The sequence below is a fragment of the Acomys minous genome (assembly GCF_964271855.1).
Source record: "Acomys minous genome assembly, chromosome: 18".
NCBI lineage: Eukaryota > Metazoa > Chordata > Mammalia > Rodentia > Muridae > Acomys > Acomys minous.
The window spans coordinates 26766913-26787737 of record NC_140501.1 but is presented as its reverse complement, the minus strand read 5'-3'; the positions used below and the strand labels follow the sequence as shown (position 1 = coordinate 26787737).

The 20825-nt window shown below is 34.9% G+C and overlaps 1 pseudogene across 1 annotated transcript; it reads right to left on the bottom strand.

The window, feature by feature from the left end:
- Nucleotides 1–2776: 2776 nt before the first annotated feature.
- LOC311589093 (large ribosomal subunit protein uL22-like) lies at nt 2777–3316 on the bottom strand (annotated as a pseudogene). The gene has a single exon. The product of its transcript is annotated as a large ribosomal subunit protein uL22-like (transcript).
- Nucleotides 3317–20825: the final 17509 nt, after the last annotated feature.

The following is a 20825-nucleotide window of genomic DNA, read 5'->3' as shown; positions in this document are numbered from 1 at the left end:
CATCCACTGCAAAAACACATGCTTTGCCTAATGCAACAGCCTTCTTTCTGCCTAGTTCATCTTCTTTTTTTTTTTTAACAGAATATCAAACTATTGAACTGAAGCAGCTGGCTTACAGGCCTTAAGGTCAGAGGAAAGTAGATTGCTTACTTTCCAAAGCTTTATTCAGTCATTGGGAGATAAGGAAATAATGTCAAATAAAACTTCACAACCCCATTCTACTTTCTTTATCTTCTCAGTAAAGCCCTCTGTCAGCCTTTGATCACACTCCACTGAAAATTTCAGCAATTCATCTGTCCCAGAATGATCTGTTCTACAGCGTTCTGTAATTGAAAAACCAGCTGGTAGAACTTCAAGAGACTAACAAAAAATATTTAGAAGGTATTTTCAGAACTATTACATGCAAAATTGCACATCTTTCCTTCTACATTTGAAGTATTTTGCACATAAAGAATATTCATTATTACCCACTGCAATTGGAGAAGAAAAAAATTTCCTTACACTTTACCTGCAAATAAAAGCATAGTTTCTATAATGACCGAGCTGTATTTCTCTAGTGCTTTTTCCCTACAAAATGTATGTGTGCTATATTCAATACTTCTTTCACCTATAGGTCTATTGGGCACTGCTCACTGCTGAAAGTAACTAGTTCAGAGCTATTTGTAGAGAAAGCAGTCCAATGAAAATCAGGTCAGGAAAACCTGTTTTTATAGGATATATAACTATCCATAGAAAAGGAAAAATAGAAGGCTAACTCCTCTGAAAATAAAATATAATTTCTATGTTTCATATTTAAATTATGTATATATAATGTATATTATTTATATACATAATGTGATACACTTTATTACTTCACACTTACAGTAAATGATATCACATTTAAAAGGGACACACTGAAGTATTAAAGTTAGCTTATACAAATGTATGTTACAAATATATAATGATAAATTCTTCCAATCACTATATTAATTATATCTTAATTTTATGCTTATGTAAACCACAGTTTTGTTTCATTTTTAGATGGCTGATCTTGAATTTAAAAATAACCTTGAAAATGTCATATTGATGACAGCAAATACTATGTTTTTTTTTTCTGAAGCATGTTTCAGCTTTTAACTTACTTTGTTAATGTTTTAAGATTTCACTGTGGATTTCATTGGTGGAAATTTGTGACGAGGAAAACAATCAGCTTGGACCTCAAAAAATATTCAAGTCTATTTCATCCTCAAGGCAAGGAGAAATGGGTTCTTTTTCAGTCAATCATTGTTTTTTTCCTGTGATTTTTCTGATCTTTTTATTAGCAAGAATACAATGTATTCAAATTTGAAGTCGTCTTCAAACTTTTTATTTTAAATTTTTATTTGTATGGGTTTGTGGCTTGCATATATTTTTGGTGCACTGTATGTGTGTAGATTCCAACACAGCTAGAGAGGGTCACTGAATTTACATCTTGATCCTGGAGTTCTCCACCATTGTAAGCTGCCCTGGGGCTGCTGGTAATTGAACCCAGGTACTCTAAAAGAGAGAGCAGTGCTCATAATCAGAGTGCCATTATTCCAGGACCTAAGTAAGCATTTTATGGTGAAAAAAAAAGTGAGACACCTTAAAATTATTCCTATTTATTTCCTAGATTTTGTGGGACCTACTTTTAAAATGTGTATATGTGGGAGTGAGGGGGAATATAAGGAAATAAAGGATGCAGGAAGGATGACTGAAGAAGTGATATGGCAAGCAAGGATCCCGATATCCTATTACTATAATAGCTTGTTAAATTTAGTATAATAAACGAATTTATTTATTGAAGTTATTTAAGGTCCCAGGATTTATTAAATTTTAGATCTTTTCTACTATGAAAGCTATAACATCATAGTTAGGAGTACTCAACTAAACCCCCCCCCCAAAAAAAAAGAAAAAAGGAAAGAAAGAAAGAAAAGAAAATGTAAAGCAGAGACATCCTGAGTATGTGAAGTATTTCTAAAGGTATACACACAATTATCTAACTCAATAAATTTTACATATTTGTGTCATTTTCATATACAGGATATATATTCAAAAGAATATATTAGTAAGATATTGAGATGGTAGTTGGGCTTTCTAAACACATGCCCAAGGATGTTTTGAAACTATTCCTTAAAAGTGATAGAATGTCTTCGGAAATTTCAACATAAAGAATGCATTCAGTTCTACTTTTTAAAAGTGTGTATGTGGGAGTAAGAGGTGCAGAAATGAAGGAGGAAGGATGGAAGAAGGATGAAAGCAGGTGTGAAAAGCAAAGGATGAAATTAGGACGATAAGAAGGGAAATGGTCAGTTAATGAACTCTAGTGCGTAATTACAGTGTAAAAAAAGATCCATCACTTAATGTGTCACTGATGTAATATTTTGTTATTATTTGAGTTCCTAACTTAAAACTGGCTTGAGTATAAATTATTTAAATTTGGTTTGAGAGAAGGTGAACAAGTTCCTATTAAGTTTACAAGTGTCCCCCTAGAGTCTTAGCAATGCTTATATTGTTAACAAAAATTGATACAAAAGGTATTATAGTCACCTTTATCGAATCTGTCCCCTGGCTTGCTTGCTTCTTTACTTCCTTCCATCGTTCCTTCCTTCCCTCCTTCCCTCTTCCTCACTCTTCTTCAAACTTTTGCCTTTTCTCTTTCTTTTAGCACTTTGGTTATGTCAAAAGCAAGCAGGGTAGGCATAGAATAGAATAATATACATTTTTTAAAACTTTCATCTGCATTTATTTATTTATTTATTTATTTATTTCGCTGAATTTATTCCAGTGCCATCAGTTTTTGTTTCTTCAGTTTCTTCTGGGATGTATTTCTTCTGTGCCCACCTCCTCTTCTGGCTTTGGAACAATCTGCTCCTTTTAAATGAAGATCATCTCAATGTGGCAGGGGGAGTTCATGTATGCATTAATCCAACCTTGGGCATCATAGGTTCCTTGTTCACCTGGATATGTTCAATTACTAGAGAATCTACATTTAAACCTTTAAGTTCACTCGTACTCTCTGCATTTTTCAGCATGTGCAGCGAAAATTCAGCACTCTTTTTTTGGCCACCTACCCTGAGTCCAGCCCCACTGTTTAGCCTGGCCACACCTCCATACTCTACCATTATATTGCTGGACAGCACACATCTCTTCTTTAAAGTGACATCTTTCGGATGCTTGGTGGGTTTTCAGGTATGCATACCTTGGTGCAAACTGCCTGAGCTGTTTCCTGGGTATTCTTAAAGTGAACACGAATATTTGTACCTCTTGATTTGCCTGATTTTGTAGGGTTTTCTGTGTCAAGTGAGTAGTGAACCATCTTCGCAGGTCACCTCTGGCTTCTTACAAGAAGCATAATATATATCTTAATAGAGTAAAAGAGAATGCATAAAGTTGTGTGATTTAAAAAAACACATATTTGGTTATTTAGTATTTTGGGCAAAAACACTAATTATGGTTATGTTCTATGCATATTAAAAGAGTAACTTCAAATATACTTCCAATGTTTCTGTAATTCAGAAATATTAGCATGTTCTAGTAATTGACAGAGAAACTGGTCCTTCACACCTCCATCCAAGCTAGTTTGTGAGATGCATTGTTCATGGATCTTTTTTCTCAAGACATTCTTTTCTGAGAAATCATGTCCCCTAACATACTTTCTTCATGATTTTATATTTAAATCCTGGTAATTTCATTGATAAAGACATAGTTCCTGTTTTCCCTCTGTACTGGCTGGGTCATAAGAGTGTCTCCATATGCTATTTATGAGTGAATTTGATATTTTATTCTTCCTGGATTTATTAGCAAATATATGTATTCATAGTTAAATAATTTGGCTGAATACTCTGTTTCTCTTTGTCTCTGTCTCTCTGTCTTTCTGTCTGTCTCTCTCTGTCTCTGTCTGTCTCTGTCTGTCTCTGTCTGTCTCTCTCTCTGTCTCTGTCTCTCTGTCTCTCTGTCTCTGTCTCTGTCTCTCTCTCTCTCTCTCTCTCTCTCTCTCTCTCTCTCTCTCTCACACACACACACACACACACACACACACACACACACACACACAAGAGAGACAATTGGAAAAAAGCTATGGCAGCTTCGTGAATGCTCCTCTCTTGATCATGACATTTGCCAACATGCATTAAATTATTATCTGCCTTCTCTCTAGTTTAAAAGAAGTTTATATTTACTTCCTTTCTTCTGACATACCTTTTGTCTTATAATCAGTTGCACTTCTATTCCTCTAGAAGGACTGACATACTCCTCTGCCCCCTGTAGACCCTGGATTCCTAGAGGAGACTTGGAGCAGAAAGAACTGGCAAACTGCTGAAGTGTCAAAGAATTAGCAGCAGAAAGAAGCAAACATGAGCTTTGCTACGTATCTCATAGCATGCTGTTGAAGATGAACTTGGGAGTGCACAAAGGCAAAGCTGCATAACTCATATTTTGCCTAAGGGCATGCTGATTGCAACATCAAGAAGGAATCACTAAATACCCAGTAGAATTTTTCAAATGTCAAACTCCCCATATAGATGCATGAGCAACATGACAGAAGCTGTTAAACATTGCAGATAGGCCTGCAACCTGATATCTCCACAGTGGAAGACAAGGTTGCAATTTATTGCCAGAAGAAATCTGTACAGCATAGGGTCCAATGGCAACAGTGAAAACTGAGGAGATACACATTCAGTGGAGTAGTATTCATTGATGAGCACACATTAGTTATTAATTCACAAAAAGTTAATTAACTGAGACTGCTCCTTGCAAAGTGAAGATCAAAAGCACTACAGAGAAAAGTTTGAAACTGGCATACCATTTGGTGGTGGCTGTTTTAAGTCTTCAGGGCAATATATTGACTAAATGAATAACAGAGGAAGTATTCAATTACTGGCATTAATCATATATAGTATTTCAGCAGTGGAAAAGTGATGTTCTTCATTTGTTAAAAGCCACTTAACTTTACATTAAAAAATAATGAAACAAAGTGTATGCCAAATATAAAAGACACAACATACAACCAAAATATGTCATAATGAAAGCAAAAAGGACATTTTTTTAACTAGATGACAATAGTTCAATGCATGGCCTGGTTTAAACTAAGCTACTGTGAATACCACTGGAAAGGTTTAACTGCACTGTAAACAGAACTGTAAAACTGAAGAAAACAAGAATCAAACATATCCACAGTAATGTACCCTAGATTGGAAAATAATTGGTTTTTTTTATAAGGAATAGGCTGACATTTCTGAAATTGTGTGGAAATTGGCACCAGTGTGAATGTACAAGGAAGTTACTAGTATGTATTAGAGAGAGAGTAATGTATAATCCTGTTGCTTATGGATTGGAGTTCCAAGCATCAATATGAATCCATATTTGGTATAGAGAGTTCAGCAACACACACATCTATTAAACACATTGTTATAACATGTTATACATGTGCTTTTTATGCATTTCCTGGCTAACAGCAACTAATAAGATTACCTCACAGTACCAAGGCAAGTCTTGGATTGACCACACTTTCTTTTTCTTTTTTACTTTATTTATTTAGTTGTTCACTTCATATAAAAATTGTTGTCCCATCCTCCTCTTCTTCTGGTCCCACCCTTCCTCCTCCATCTTCCCCAACGTCTCCAGAAAAGGAGGCCCCAGTAAGCCACCCCAGCACTTCAAGTCACATCAGGACAGAGAAAATCCTCTTCCTCTCCAGGGGGGAGTGATTGAAAAGCAGGCAACAGAGTCCATGTCAGAAACAATTCCCACTTCTCTTACTAAGCGATGCACAAGAAGACCAAATTGACCATAGAGTATATATGTAGGGGGCGTAGATCCAGTCCACGCATGTCATTCATTGGTGATTCAGGCTCCTAAGACCCCTCACTGCCCCTCGTTGGAGAGACCCTGTGGGAACACAGGAAGGGGATGCAGGCTATCCAGATGAGACGTGATAGGCTGTGATCAGATGGTGGGAGGGGACTACACCTATTAGAGGTTTTGGGCGTGGTAATAAGGAGGAAGAGGGAAGGAAGTTGGGAAAAGGAAGATAACAAGGAGAGGATTACATATTGACACCTAATATGAATAAATTATTAAATAAATAATTAGATGCCTAATAAAAGTTTGAAAGATTTGGTGAGTCGTGAATAGAATTAGTTGTCTAATGTGGAAGATGATAATGTTTCATGGAAAGGTTATCTATATTTCTTCTTTGGAACATTGCTTTTGCTTGTGGTGGCAAAAGGTTTCCTACCCCTACCCTGGACTAACCCGCATTTCATCTAAGTTCCACCTTGTTAAAATTAACCTCTTTTTAAAAAGTAGCAATAATAACATCTGCCTCTCACTAACTACAGTCGTAGATAACTAAGAATTCAGCATTTTACATTTTATGCTGCATACAATTTTGAATATTTTCTAGTGCTTCAACAGTTCCCCATTAGACTTGTGGTTTGTGTTCTGGAACGTTCTTGTTTTGTCTTGTTAATAGTAATTTCAATATTGTGTATATATACTATTTAATTTGCTCTCCCATCTCATTCAGACAGTTAAAGCAAAGAATTCATTTTCTCTTCATCTACTCAGTATAAAACCACCTAAACCCCATTTTGTGAGAGACTGTTGCTGAAGAATAAAACTCTCACCACCCTTCACTAGGAGTCCTGTCTAGTAAGAGGTGGCTTTTTCAGTCTCCATGACCCTCACTGCAAGGGATTTCAGATTTCAGAGTCCTCCCCATATCTTCCCTGGAGCCTGCCCTGTTAGAAGTCTCCAGCTTGTCTAGAGATGTCGCACCATGACTCTTCTCTCTGCTCGCCCACTGTGCTCCCGCCCCCACAGTCCCTACTACTACTCCTCACCCTGGTTTCACTCATTCCACTTTCCCTGTCCTGTTCTGTCTCTTAAACCACATGTGATGCCTGTTCTATTTCCTCTTCTGAGTTAAATTCAAGTATTCTCCCTTAGGTCCTCCTTGTTACTTAGCTTCTTTGGATGTGTAAATTGCAGTGTGGTACAATGTGGCTAATTTCTGCTTCTAAGTGAGTAAAAAATATTTGTGTCTTTCTGGATCTTTGTTTCTTAACTCAGGATGATCATTTATAGCTCTATCTATTTGCCTGTAGATTTCAAGATTCCCGTGTTTTTAACAGCTGAGTAGTATTCCACTGTGTAAACGTACCAGTTTCTTTACCCATTATTTGATTAAAGGAGATCTACTAGGTTGTTTGCAGATTCTGGCTATTCTGAATAAAGCTGCAATGAACACAGTTGATCAAATGTCTTTGTTCTGTGGTGGGGCATCTTTCAGATATATGCCCAACAGTGGTATACGTGGGTCTTTATGTAGCAGTATTCCCAACTTTCTGAGAAAGTGCCAGATGGATTTCTAAAGTGCTTGTAGAAGTTTGCACTCTCATCAGCTATGGAGGAATGTTCCCCGTTCTCCACATCCTTGCCAATTTGTGAAGTTTCTCAAGATTTTTATCTTAGCCCTTCTGATGGGTGTGAAATGGGATCTCAGAGTCATTTTGATTTGCAAGTCCTTGATGACTAAAGAAGCTGAGCATTTCTTTCAGTGTTCCTCCGCCATTCAGTGTTCCTCTATTGAGAATCTCTGTTTAGCTCTGAACCTCATATCTTAATTAGGTTATTTGATTTGGTGGTGTTTGGTTTCTGGAGTTCTGGAGTTTGTTGGATGTAGGGTTGGAGAAGATCTCCCAAGTCTTCAAGCTGTCACTTTGTCCTGTTAATAGTGTCCTTTGCCTTACAGAAGCTTTTCAGTTTCATGAGGTCTCATTTATTAACCATTGATCTTAGAGCCTGAGCTGTTGGTGTTCTGTTCAAAAAGTTGTCCCTTGTGCTAATGAGTACAAAGTTCTTCCCCTTCTTTTCTTCTGACAGATTTTAGTGTGTCTGATTCTTTATTAAGGTCTTTAATCAACTTGCACTTTAGTTTTATGCAGGGTGATAAATATTGATCTATTTTCATTTTTCTACATGTAGACATCCAGTTAGACATGCACAATTTGTTCAAGATGCTATATTTTTCCTCATTGTATGAATTTGGCTTCCTTGTCAAAAATCAAGTGTCCATATGTGTGTGGATTTATTACTGGGATTTTGATTGCATTCCATTGCACAAAAAGCCTATTTCTATGCTAGTATCCTCTAGTTTTAATTACTGTTGCTCTATAGTACAAATTGAAAACATGGATGGGGATTCCTACAAAAGACCTTTAATTATATTGGATTGTTTTAACTATTCTGGGGTTTTGTTTTTTCGTATGAAGTTAAGAATTGATCTTTGAAAGTACTTAAAAATTGTTTCACTATTTTGATAGGGATTGCATTGAATCTGTAAATTGCTTTTGGTAACATACCCATTTTTACTATGTTGATTCTCCCGATCCACAAGCATGGGCAATCTCCTGGACTCACTTTGTAGAACAGGCTGGACTTAAACTCACATTAATCTGAGTACTTTTGCCTCCTGAGTTGGCTCATAACAAACCAAAGATTGCAACTACCAGAGTTAAGTGAATAGACACAGTGAATGAAAGTTAATAGAACTTGAATTCATAGTGTTAAATTACAAAAATATGTATATAAAACATGCTGCTAAATTCATGTATACAATGTATCTCTTACATGTTGAAGTTAAAATTTTAGCTATTTTCTTTTTGTTATATATTCATTGTCTAATATTATGAATGACATATATGTATACTATTCAGGAATATTTTTCTACACTATGTTTTGCAAAATTCTAAAATAAGTTTCTATTTTTTCAAATCCAAATTACAAATATCTACTAGATAACTCCTAATCTCTGATGTTTACTGACCAATGTGTATGTTAGTTTCAAAATGACATTTATAAATCTTTAGAAAAATTGATCAGATTTAAAAATATTTAAAGGAGACAGTTGCATACATTTAATGAGTGAGTGGATGCTTCTTTAAAGGGAAATAAATCCCTGAGCCTGTTATATATCAAGCAAGTATTGTGCACTGAGCAACATCTTTTATTTATATATTTAAATCAAGTGATGGAACAGAACTTCTAAATACTTAAAAATTTTTCTTTATTTATCTAACTCAAAATTTTAGACAAAATATATTTTTATGGACATTATGATATCAAGCTTGACACCCATAAAAGTTTATTGTGTGAAAGCAACTGTGTGTTCAGTAATATTACAAGGAAACAGGTGGTGGTTAATTTCAGTGGCATGAAATGTTCAGCATCTTAAATGCTGACAAAAGCAAACAGCTTGTCTCTTATCATCTTTAGTCACTCAGCAAAATTAATTGCATTTCTGCATGACAGATTGTTTCATTATTTTTATTTATCTAAACAAGAATTTGCCTTATACTTAATTTGACTTTGAAAAAGCTTTTGACACTTGTATAGTAAAAACTAGATGTCATGCTAGTACATTACTCTCAGTGTCTGGGACATAATTAAAGTCATAATGGTAAACACAGAAGTCTTTGGATCATCTACAGTGGGTTTATTTATTTGACTTAGAGAAATAAAGACAGTCTCTGATTTTTACACTGTCACTTTCTGTAGTGATGAGAGAGGGAAGACAATCTATGAAATAGAGATAATTCAATTTTCAAATTAGATTTCTTTATGTATTTGGTGAACAATTGTTTAACTATATCATAGCACTTTCCTAATTCGACTGTCTTGTACATTTATGGCTAGATGATGTTAGTAGGCATTATTATGTGTCTTTGATGTTAAAATTCATGGATTATCAGCGATAAATCATTTCTCTGAATAATCAAAATAATGAATGTGTCTTTTCAAACCTTAATGTAAAAGATTCATGAAATCCAATGAAAAAAATACTGGATAATGGGTCAAAGTCAACATTTTACCAAAATATATACCGGAAGCGGACAAGTAATAAAAGGAGTACTTAAATGAAATGGTTGAGCTCTAGAATATATTCATACAAGTTTTCACATTGGTTGGGGATTGTGCAAATTCACACATTTAACAGCCTTTGGATTTAATTTTTTATTTTAATTTTATTTTATTAATTTATTCTTATTACATCTCAATGGTTATCCCATCCCTTCTATCCTCCCATTCCTCCCTCCCTCCCTTCCATTCTCCCCTTACTCCCCTCCCCTAAGACTGTGACTGAGGGGGATTTCCTCCTCCTGTATATTCTCATAGGTATTGTCTTTTCTGGGTAGCCTGCTATCCTTCCTCTGAGTGCCACTAGGTCTCCCCCTCCAGGGGTCATTGTCAAATATGAGGCACCAGAATAAACTTCAAACCTCTACGCAGATCTAGTCAATGGACAGGACATTCTCCACAGTTGAGTGGAGAGTGGGGTATGACTTTCACACATACTCTGGATTTAATTTTTACAGCTACAAAGTTTCACAAAATTTCAAATATTCATCATTTTTTAAGATTTGTATGAGAGAGAAATCTTTGCCACGTGCATTTATAGAACACTAGAATATATTATCTCTGTTCATGGTCATTTCTTCAAAAATTCATTTTTATATTATTTTTAAAATGTAATTTTAAAATTGACTTAATGGAGAAAAAATTCAATGGTTGTTTCTTTCTCCAGATGGTAACTCTTTGCATATATAAACCCTACAAAATAAAAACACAACCTTGGTATTTGTGGGGGAACAATACTTAAGTTGTTGGTGAACTTAATTTTTTTAGACTACTAAGTGATTAATTTGCTTAAAACCTTTTGCTGCTTTGGATAGAATAAAAAAGTATATTTGCAGTGCTGCATTCATTATATTTATAAGCAATTTATATTTAAAGTGGTAATAGTAATGGCACCTTCAAAAATCATCGAGTGGGTAATATGGCATGTAATGTGTGCTAAGCACTTTGCATGCTGTATATCATTTAATCCTCTCAGCTCCTACATGTGATGAAGCAGGAGTGCTAAGCAGTTATGCAATTTCACGGAAACCTCACAGCTAGAGGTGGCTTAGTTGAAAAGTGAAGGAGCTTTCTGTAAACTCAAAACATGTTTTTAGCCATTTCATTATTGCCTCGTATTGAATTCTAAATATTTGTAAAACAAGTATAACATGATTTATTTTGCTAAAGTAAAAAAGTAGATATGACCGATTCCATGTTCTGAAAAGAGTATTTTGCATAAAATGTACACATCCTATTAACAAGATACAATCTTGGAAGCCATGTAAGTGCCATCTCTTAAAGTATAATGTTAACGTCCTTCAAAATCTTGTGTTAATTATTTTGTCACATAAACTTCAAATTGTGTGGATGTATTTTCAAATATCGTGTAATAATTTTGTTTGGAAAATGTGAAATGAAACAGCTTTGAAATTTCATCTTACTTGAGTCAGAGTGTACAGAAAGAAAACAACTGCCAGCAAACGGTGGTGATTATACGGGGCAAAGAGAATTCTCACTTAGAGTTGATGGGATAACAAACAGCTGCAGTAACTCTAGAGTTTACTGAGGTGGGTTTTCAAAGTGTGTAAAAATAAATTTATTATTGTTTGGTATATAAGTACATGCCCAAAAGCTTTGATCTTCTACTCCACAGATACTTGTTCAACCATATTTATTGATACATATTCACAATAGGTAGAAAATAGAAAAAAATCTAAATATACCTCAACTGATGAATCCATAATGAGAAATAGTATAAATACAAAACGAAATTCTACTCAGATGTGAAGAAATAGCTTACATGATTTTTAGGTAAAGAAATGAAATGAGAAAATAGTATACTGCATAAGATTACTCAGACCCAGTAATACAAATTCTGAAATGGTTTTTCTCATTTGTTAATCCTGCCTCATTTTTTTTTTATTTTTTACATTTGGGTTTATAAACTGATGTGACTGGAGAAGCAAAGAAAGTAGAATGGGACTGAGGCAAGAAGGAGAAAGGAGGAGAGCAGGAGAAGAGGACATAGGTCTTACAAAGGAGGGGATTTTTAAAAGCTAATGAGGTTTCTGTAACTGGGGAAGGACGGAAGAGTATAATAGAGAGGGGGAAGAAGTAAAGAGATAAATGACACTAAATGTTTTTGTACAATGTATAAATCTTTATAAGTTTACTTTAAAATACATATAGTACATTAAGAAAGAAGCTAATGGTAAATGCTGCAGAGGAGATGGGGGAAAAGGTCAATTATTTATTGCGTATGTGGAGGCAAACTACTCCAGACACTCTGGAAAATAGTATGGAGATTCTCACAAAGCTAGAAATAAATCATCCTTATGACCCAGCTACACTACTTCTTGGCATATTCCCAAAGGATTCCATACTTTTACATAGAGATATCTGCCCATGTATATTCTTTGTTGGTCTATTCACAATACCTGGGAAATGTAAAGAAACCAAATATTCTTCAGCTGTGGAATGGGTAGTGTAAATACGGTACATATACTATATGGACTAGTATTCAGCTATAAAAAGAAGTGAAATAAAAAGATAATAGAATGTTTGTTCTTGAGTGAGGTAGGTAACCCAAACTCATTACGACAATCTTTCTCATCTGGGGTTTCCTTCTTCAGTCTTCAGGTGTGAGTATATACCATGGGGTAATTTCAAAAACCAAGGAGATAAAAAGGAATCATTGTGGGAGGGGTGAGGAAGTAACAGAATTCAATTAACCTGAAGGGAAAATTTGGACAGAGTTATGCTTTTTAAATGTACGGACAAGAAGATAGAGAATAAAGCAGGAATAGAATACACCACACACACACACACACACACACACACACACACACACACACACACACACATTTTAACTGAGTTATAAAACTATATATAACACAAGGGGTGATAAGTCTCCCCGCAAGAGCCAGAGTTTTCTGAGAAAATTTCTTCAAATTGTTTACCAGAATGTCCAAGAGACTTCCTAAACAATATAGTCCATTGCTAATGCCTTTGCTTCCCTCCTAGAACTTGAAGGTAATGCACTGTTGCTAAGGACAACAGATAGAACTGTGATGTAAGCCTCTTATCTGAGAAGTAGTTCTATAGTGTCAGACAGTTGTATATAAGCTGACAAGGGAGAAAAGCAACGAATATCGCTATATGCAGCCATATAACTACAATGGTACAATATCAGTATGCTTATTTTGGGTATATCCAACAGCTATATCACTGGACCTAATTCCGCTAAATAGGAACAAATTTATGCCTAATGTTGTAAACCTAGCTAACTACCCGTGGTTGAATACATCATAGATCCTAGAGGAGAACCTACCCATGCTCCTTTTCCTTACTATATAAATTGTAAATATATTTTAAATCATTCTACTCATAGGTAAGTGCAGCTATTACCCCTCAGCAAAGATTCTTCTTTTTATATCCTTGGTCATTGCAGATATAGACAAGTGAATAAAATTCAAGCATTAAGTAAAAGTGGGGTGCTCAACACAATTTTTACATCTATAAACAATACCTATATTTAAGCATCTGGAAACATGAAAGAAGAGGGAAAAGAAAGATTATAAGAGCCAGAGGAATAGGAAATTTACTGCTAGGCAATGTATTCTATATATGACAGGAACCTACATATATGAATTCTTAACATGGCTCTCTAAATAATTCTTGCCCCATATGACCACAGCCTAACAGTTCTCATCTGGATAGCCTGCTTCTCTTTCTTCTGTTTGCTGCCAGGCAAACACTTCCCCAAAAGGGGAAGTGATCAAATTGGGGGCACCAGATGTTGGAGGAAGTTTCCTTCTGTCAGAAGTCCAGGTGTGCAAATAGGTATTGAGATGTTATCTGCATATATTATAATAAAAACAATAATTCTTGCACCATGGCAACAACAGTTGATCCCAACATGAAAAGCAAGATATATCACAAGGCCCCACATTTAGATGAAGAGGTACAGGAATAGTGGCCACTTAAAAGAGAATATCAATCATTTTCAGAGAGATGTGCCTCATTATAGCTTATCTAATCCTAAGTGGTCAATCCTAAACACATATACTGAGAGTAATACTAAATAGACTGACCACCACATTTTATTTATATTTACACACACACACACACACACACACACACACACACACACACACACACACACACACACTTTGAAATACTTGGGACATAGTTCCCCTTAAGGTTAGTTCCAGTAGGTTAACATACATAAATATTGGCATTTTATGAGACTTAAATTCAAGTAGACGGAGATGATTTAAATAAAACTCAGTGGCTACAGGAGCCTGTGGGATAATAGTAGTTTGATTAGAATAGTGTTCAAGTGATATGTTAGTTAGGGTTTTTAGTGCTATGAAGAAACACCAGGACCACAGGCAATCCTCATACAGGCAAGTATTTAGTTGGAGAATGACTTACACTGTCAGAGTTTAGACTATTACTGCCATGGCAGGAAGTGTGACAGCATGCAGGCAGGTATGGTGCAGGAAAGGAGCTCAGCATCTGAGATCCCAAAGTCCACCCTCAATAACCACTTCTTCCAGCAGGTCACATCTACTCCAACAATGCCACACCCCCTAATAGGCCTATGGGCCTATGTGAGCTATTTTATTTCAAACCACCGCAAGAGAAAAAAGCAATCTGATGGAATAAAAAACTATTGAGGTTGAATTTTAATTGGGTACTACTTTGACTATGAGGGATATCAAGGATTATTCCTGATTATTTTGTTAGTAAGACAAAGCATCACAGTTATTTATTTTAATAAATAGAATTTTATTACAATCTACTCTCATTGGCTTGAAATCCTACTTCAATAATTTATTCCTGAATAGTTTTTTCCTCTGCAATATTATCAAAGGAAATGCTTATAAATATTAGAAGATAGTGGTTTTATTTGAACATTGAAATTGAACATAAAATTTTTATCTGAGAGAAATTTAGGAACTCAGCTAGAATTAAAATAACACAAACTTGTATCTACAAACCTAAAATTCACTGAGGGGTTTCTAAATGTCTAGATTAGACATAATAGATTTGAGCAATATTCTTAAGTGTAGTTTATGATACCCACAAAGAGGACATACAGTAAGAAAAAAATGTCATTTTATATCATAATTCAAATGTTGTCAAATGTTCAATCTAATGCTGAGATAAGAAAGCAATTAATTCACTCTCCAGAGTCTTATAAATATTGTTACAGATACAGAAGTCAGAGAGGGTCTGAGAAGCTGATCTGCAAATAGGGCAAAGGTTTACTCAGGCATACAAATTATATTCTGTGCCATAATCACATGCCCTTTACATTGGATCTCTATTGAGTTTCACAGTAGGAAATAAGATTCGAGAAATGAAGTCAGGGCCTGCTCCCTCACAGAGAAGCCCACAGAGATGCTGAATAGATCAGTCTTCAGTACTAGGCAGGGATCTCCAGGAAGAAATTATATTTTTCAAGACAACTACATGCAAGCAGTCAAATTATGTATTGCAGTGGTGAGTTCAATTTTATTTTTAATTATCGGTTGTCAGGAAACAGATTGAGATTTGTTATACCATTTTTCTTACCTTCAGGATAGAATTCAAATTTTAGTCATGCATAGCCCCTAAGAGAATTTATTCTTTTTAAAAATTAGTCTTACCATGCTTAATTATTTATAAATCCAGAGGGTATCTAAGGTCTTGAAAAAAGGTTGCTTGCTAGAAGAAAGTCATAAACTGGAGTCCTGTGCTTTAGAGTAGGTATTCCCTAATGTCATAAAGACTTTTTCTAGTCAAGTTATGTAAGGCCATGTGTGTCTGTAGAGAGAAGCCCCAGTTCACTCTCTATGACACTTACATCCTTTTCTACTAGGTGCTATGATCAAAATAGAACTAATATCCTTGTTCACTATTTCATGATTGATTTCAATTAATCATAAATGTTCTGGAAGCCTTACCTGATTACTGTTTATTTATCAATAGTGTCACACTACTAAACATTCATTTTCAATATTTTCCACAGGGTATTGCTACAGATATTAAATCAATCGATGTGTTGGGCTGTTTTGTAAATTTTTTTTATAATTTAAAATTTTAAATTTACTTAATACTCTTGTCATGACAAGCTTTGAAAAGAATGAGATAGTTGTAAACATGTGGCTGTTGATAATTTTTTATTTTATTATAATTTATTCACATTATATCCCAATTGTAATCCCCTCGCTTTTCCTTCTGCCACCATCCCTCCCTCTTTTTTCCTAGTCTCCTCCCCTAGATCTCTGACAGGTGGGGATCCTCCTCCATCATCTGACTATAGCCTATCAGGTCTCATCTGGATAGCCTGCATCCCCTTCCTCTGTGTTCCCACAGGGCCTCTCTGCCAAGGAGTAATAAAATCGGGGACACCATAATTCATGTCAGAGGCAGTCTCTGACTCTTTCCGGGGTAGAGAATGACCTGTCCATCAACTATATCTGGACAGTGGGTCTAGGTTCTCTGTGTGTGATGTCCTTGGTTGGTGCATACATTTGTCCAGGTGAATTTTAATTTTTATTAGACTTATTCAAATCTTATTTTCATCATGTATCCAGTTGGATCACTTAAACTCTTTCTGCTTTAACATGCATCTGTACAAGAAGGTATTAAAGGTATTAAAAGGTATTTGATGATATAATTATTTGAAAAATATATTTTTATGTTGTACGTTTATGAGGTAGCTGTTTTAATCAGGAAGGATGCATATAGCGGCACAATGTACATAATGTAGCCGACACGTCATTCAGAAGATGAGGAGGGAAAATAAGAAGTATTTCAGTGTCCTGCAGCTCGTTGTAGCAGTGATGCTGCACTCCACTTGTGCAAGCACCTGGAGAAGATGCTGTTAGCAAAACCTCACTGAGAGAACATTTTAGGAGGTGGTGGATTTGAAGACACCACTGGTTCTACCACTTCAAGTTCATGTTGTAATGAAGGAACTGGAGTTAGTTCGTGTCCCTGCTGTCTTCAATGTATTTATACTATACCATGCCTTATCATTGACTGAATCAAATTGCAAGCCAGATGTAGAAAAGCCTGTGGGTAAAGTATGAAAACCCGGTTCTGAAGGTAGAGAATTTGTTATTGGTAATTACATTACAGTGGACATAAATATACTGAAGTTTATATGAAGTATGTGCCGCACTAAATACATTATTGCTTGTGGCGTGGCTTTTTGTAAGTATGTGTCTACAGTCAATGCACTGCAAAGAAAGGAGCACTGATGTCAGAACAAGGATACAGCTTCACCTTTTTCTTTTCTTTCTTTCTTTCTTTTTTTTTTTTTTTGGTGGGGGGGCACAAAGTGTCCAAATGCTTGAGCCTCTGGAGGAGTTTCTTTCTTTTATTTTTAATTTATTCATATTACATCTCAATGGTTATCCCATTCCTTGTATCCTCCCATTCCTCCCTCCTTCCCATTTTCCCCTTACTCTCCTGTTTCTGGTTTGTTGAACCAATGACTTTGTTGAGATTACTTAGTGAGCATACTGGACTCAAAATCATAGGCACTAATGTGAAGGCCACTGTAGCAGGTACAATGATGATTCACAAGTGCTACATCCCTGGAGTTCTCTACATAACAAGGCAAGGCAGGTTCCTCCGAAGCATTGTCTCTGCCTACTGAATAGGTACCTCTTGAGGAAGGATGGTGGAACTTGTACTTTTCAACCTTTATATTTTTAAATTTTATATTCATTTCTGAGATAATAATTATACCAATACCCTTTTATTTCTTCCATCCTAACTCTTCCATATACCCGCTTGCTCTCTAATATCTATGATTTCTTTTATTTCTAATCATTTTTACATACATGTGTGTGCATGTTACAAAATTCATAAATATAGTCTGTCGAGTCTCTTACTAATATGTATGTGTTCACGCCCAACCATTTGGTATTGAGTAACCAGTTGATCTACATTTTTCTGAGGAATACTATTTCTCCCACTCTCTGAATTCCTTAGATGCCATTAGTTCTCTGTGTAGCCTTAAGGATTATTGAACTTACCCTGTCCTCAGCCATCCACTGAACATCCACATTAGCCTATCTACTGATGTAATCCTCCCTCGGCCTAAGCTCGGTAAGTCTTTCATTTCCATTACTATCATGATTCTTTTGAATTTCTATCCTCCTGCTAGAAGGAAATGTTATAGTGCAAGGAAAGAACTGCACTTATAATATTGTACTTTATTAAAACTACAGGCTGAAAACTATTCACTTATTTTTCATATTAGTTCTACTTAAATGCACAGAAACAGACAGAATGCACATGATTAACTATACTATATCATTTAATAAGTAACTTTGATATAGCATGTATCTTAAGTAAAATATTTTTTCTTGATGCTGCTAATTTAAAAATAATTAGCAATAAAATGATGTGAGAATTAACTTATGAAAAAGACTAAACATTCTCAATTCACAGAAAATAAGAATTTATCAAACTTTTACTTTTTTCTTCACATTTTATTAGTTAATATATGCATTATTACATTTATAGAGAAATAAAAATAATAAAATAGTTTGTGCAAGTATTTTTCAGAACTATTTATACACTTTAGAAACATTTCACAGATGTTAATCCTCTATTGCAAAAAGATAAAAAGTACAAAAAATAACTAGTATATGTGGCTCTAATTCTAAAATTTATTTAAAAAGATAATTATCTTTGTGTTATCTAATAGAGATGAAGATAACTGTGTTTTTATCTAGATAAGAAGACAATTTTAATTTTAAATTACATAGTTTAATATTAAGATTAGTAAATTAATATAATTAGTATTAAATTGGTTCTAATTTACACTATAGGTGTATGGAAATACAATAGCACTGTAAAATAGATTCTATTGCTCTCTTAGATCAAACATCACTACTAACTTAGCAATTGGCACTAAGGAAATGTTTCAGTTTATAATTTACATTCAAATAAATGTTGTACAGTGGTCTATTTGTACTCATTGTGTAAGTGGATTGCGTGTATTTAAGGAACAACATATCAACTATGGGGAAAGTAAAGAGGAAACATGAATGAGCAGTTTAGAATGCTGGTGTCTCACCTTTAGGAGTTAAGCAATTAAAGACAAAGGCAGGTTTGATTGTACTCAATGTAAACTAAAAAAAAAAAAAAAACCCTAGAAAACATAGAGATGATATGGTCCCAAAGAATCAAAAACATTCAGAATCTTCATGATTTTGTTTAAAGCAGTTATTGTGGTCTTTTGAGTACAAGGCAATATATACAATGTTGTAAATTTTCTTAAATATAGAGAATATATACATTCTACTATATTATTTTGAAACGAACAGTAAAACGTATAGTTATGCAAAAATATTGAGCAGGGGTTTACAAGAGTTTTGCTTTGTTTTATATTTTATTTTAATGTGTAAGAGATAACATAGTATCATTATAATAACTGAATGTCACACAACAAATAGTAAGCATAAAATAAATCAGAGAAACAAGAAAAACAGTCTTCCTGAAGGCATAAATATACTCATTAGGTTTTTCAGACAAAAATACTTTACTATGAATTAGAAAGATTACCTATGATGTCAGGTACTTTCAGAGGAAAATGTCCTGAGAATGTAATCATAAACACTCAGCCCACAAGGGGGTATCTTCATCTAACCCTTAGCCTCTCCTTGGGGTCCAGAGAGCTATTGGGAAGAGGGGGCAAAAAGATTATATGAACCAATGGGGATTGAGGACGCCAAGAAAGAAGTATCTTCCAAACACAGCAGGACTGAGATAGAAGTGAAATCACAAAAACTATGGCTGCTCTCTCTCTCTTTCTCTCTCTCTCTCCCTCTCTCCACTTCCCTTTTTGCCTCCTGCTTGTAGATCTGGTGCAAATTCTCAACTATTACAGTAGCATCTTATCTGTCTATGTACTGTACTGCCATGTTAGTCAAGATAATGGTCATGAACCCACCTCTGAAACGCTAAAAAGGTCCACAATAAGCTCTTTCTTCTGTGAGTTGCTTGGGCATAGTATCTTTTCACAGCAACATAAGAGCAAGTAAGTAATTAGTGTGACTGATCACTGACCTGGAGACTTTATAGAGCCTGAGGATTGCTAGTATGTGCCACCATAAATGACATTTATTTCTTAAGATTTATTTTTATTATTACAAAGAATGTGTATGTGTTTATTTGTATATAAGGAGAATATAAGTGCACATGATTGCAGACGCCAATGTCACGGGTTTCCTTGGACCTAGTTATAGGCATTTGTTAGCCATTAATATGAGTGCCGTCTCCTTGGTCCAAGGCAAAACATTTTAGAAAATTTGGGCATCAAATCCATGTTCTCAGGCTTGTAGAACTAGAAATTTTCTTATTTAAACTTAAATACATTTTACATTCTGTTAAATAATGAATAGATAAAATTTAAAAACAGCTCACATGCAAAACTGGAGACTTAAGTACAACAGCTTTTTTCTAAAATACATGAAAACTAGACTATTTTTAAATGACTGAGTGTTGGTGAGTCTACTTTGAAGTCTATGATTATGTGTTTCTACCAAAAGTGATTGCTTTCATGTTGAGTAATTTCAATAATTTTTTCTGGTTCCTTAACAATTAAACTTCATTATGAATTTCTAAATAAATCTATTTATTACACATGTATAAAACATACTACATACAGCAGGGAGAACCATGTGACAATCATGAGAATAATGAGTTCTATACATGTTACATTCATAGTGACTTGGCCATCTGCTTTTGTCCCATTTGAAGTAAATGTTTTTCCTGTCTTATTTGGTCTAAGTTTCTGAATGAAATTCAATATCGATACCACCTCAACTCTAATAACTTAACTTCTTTATCTTGATCTAAAATGATCTTATGAGCCGGGCGTGGTGGCGCACGCCTTTAATCCTAGCACTCGG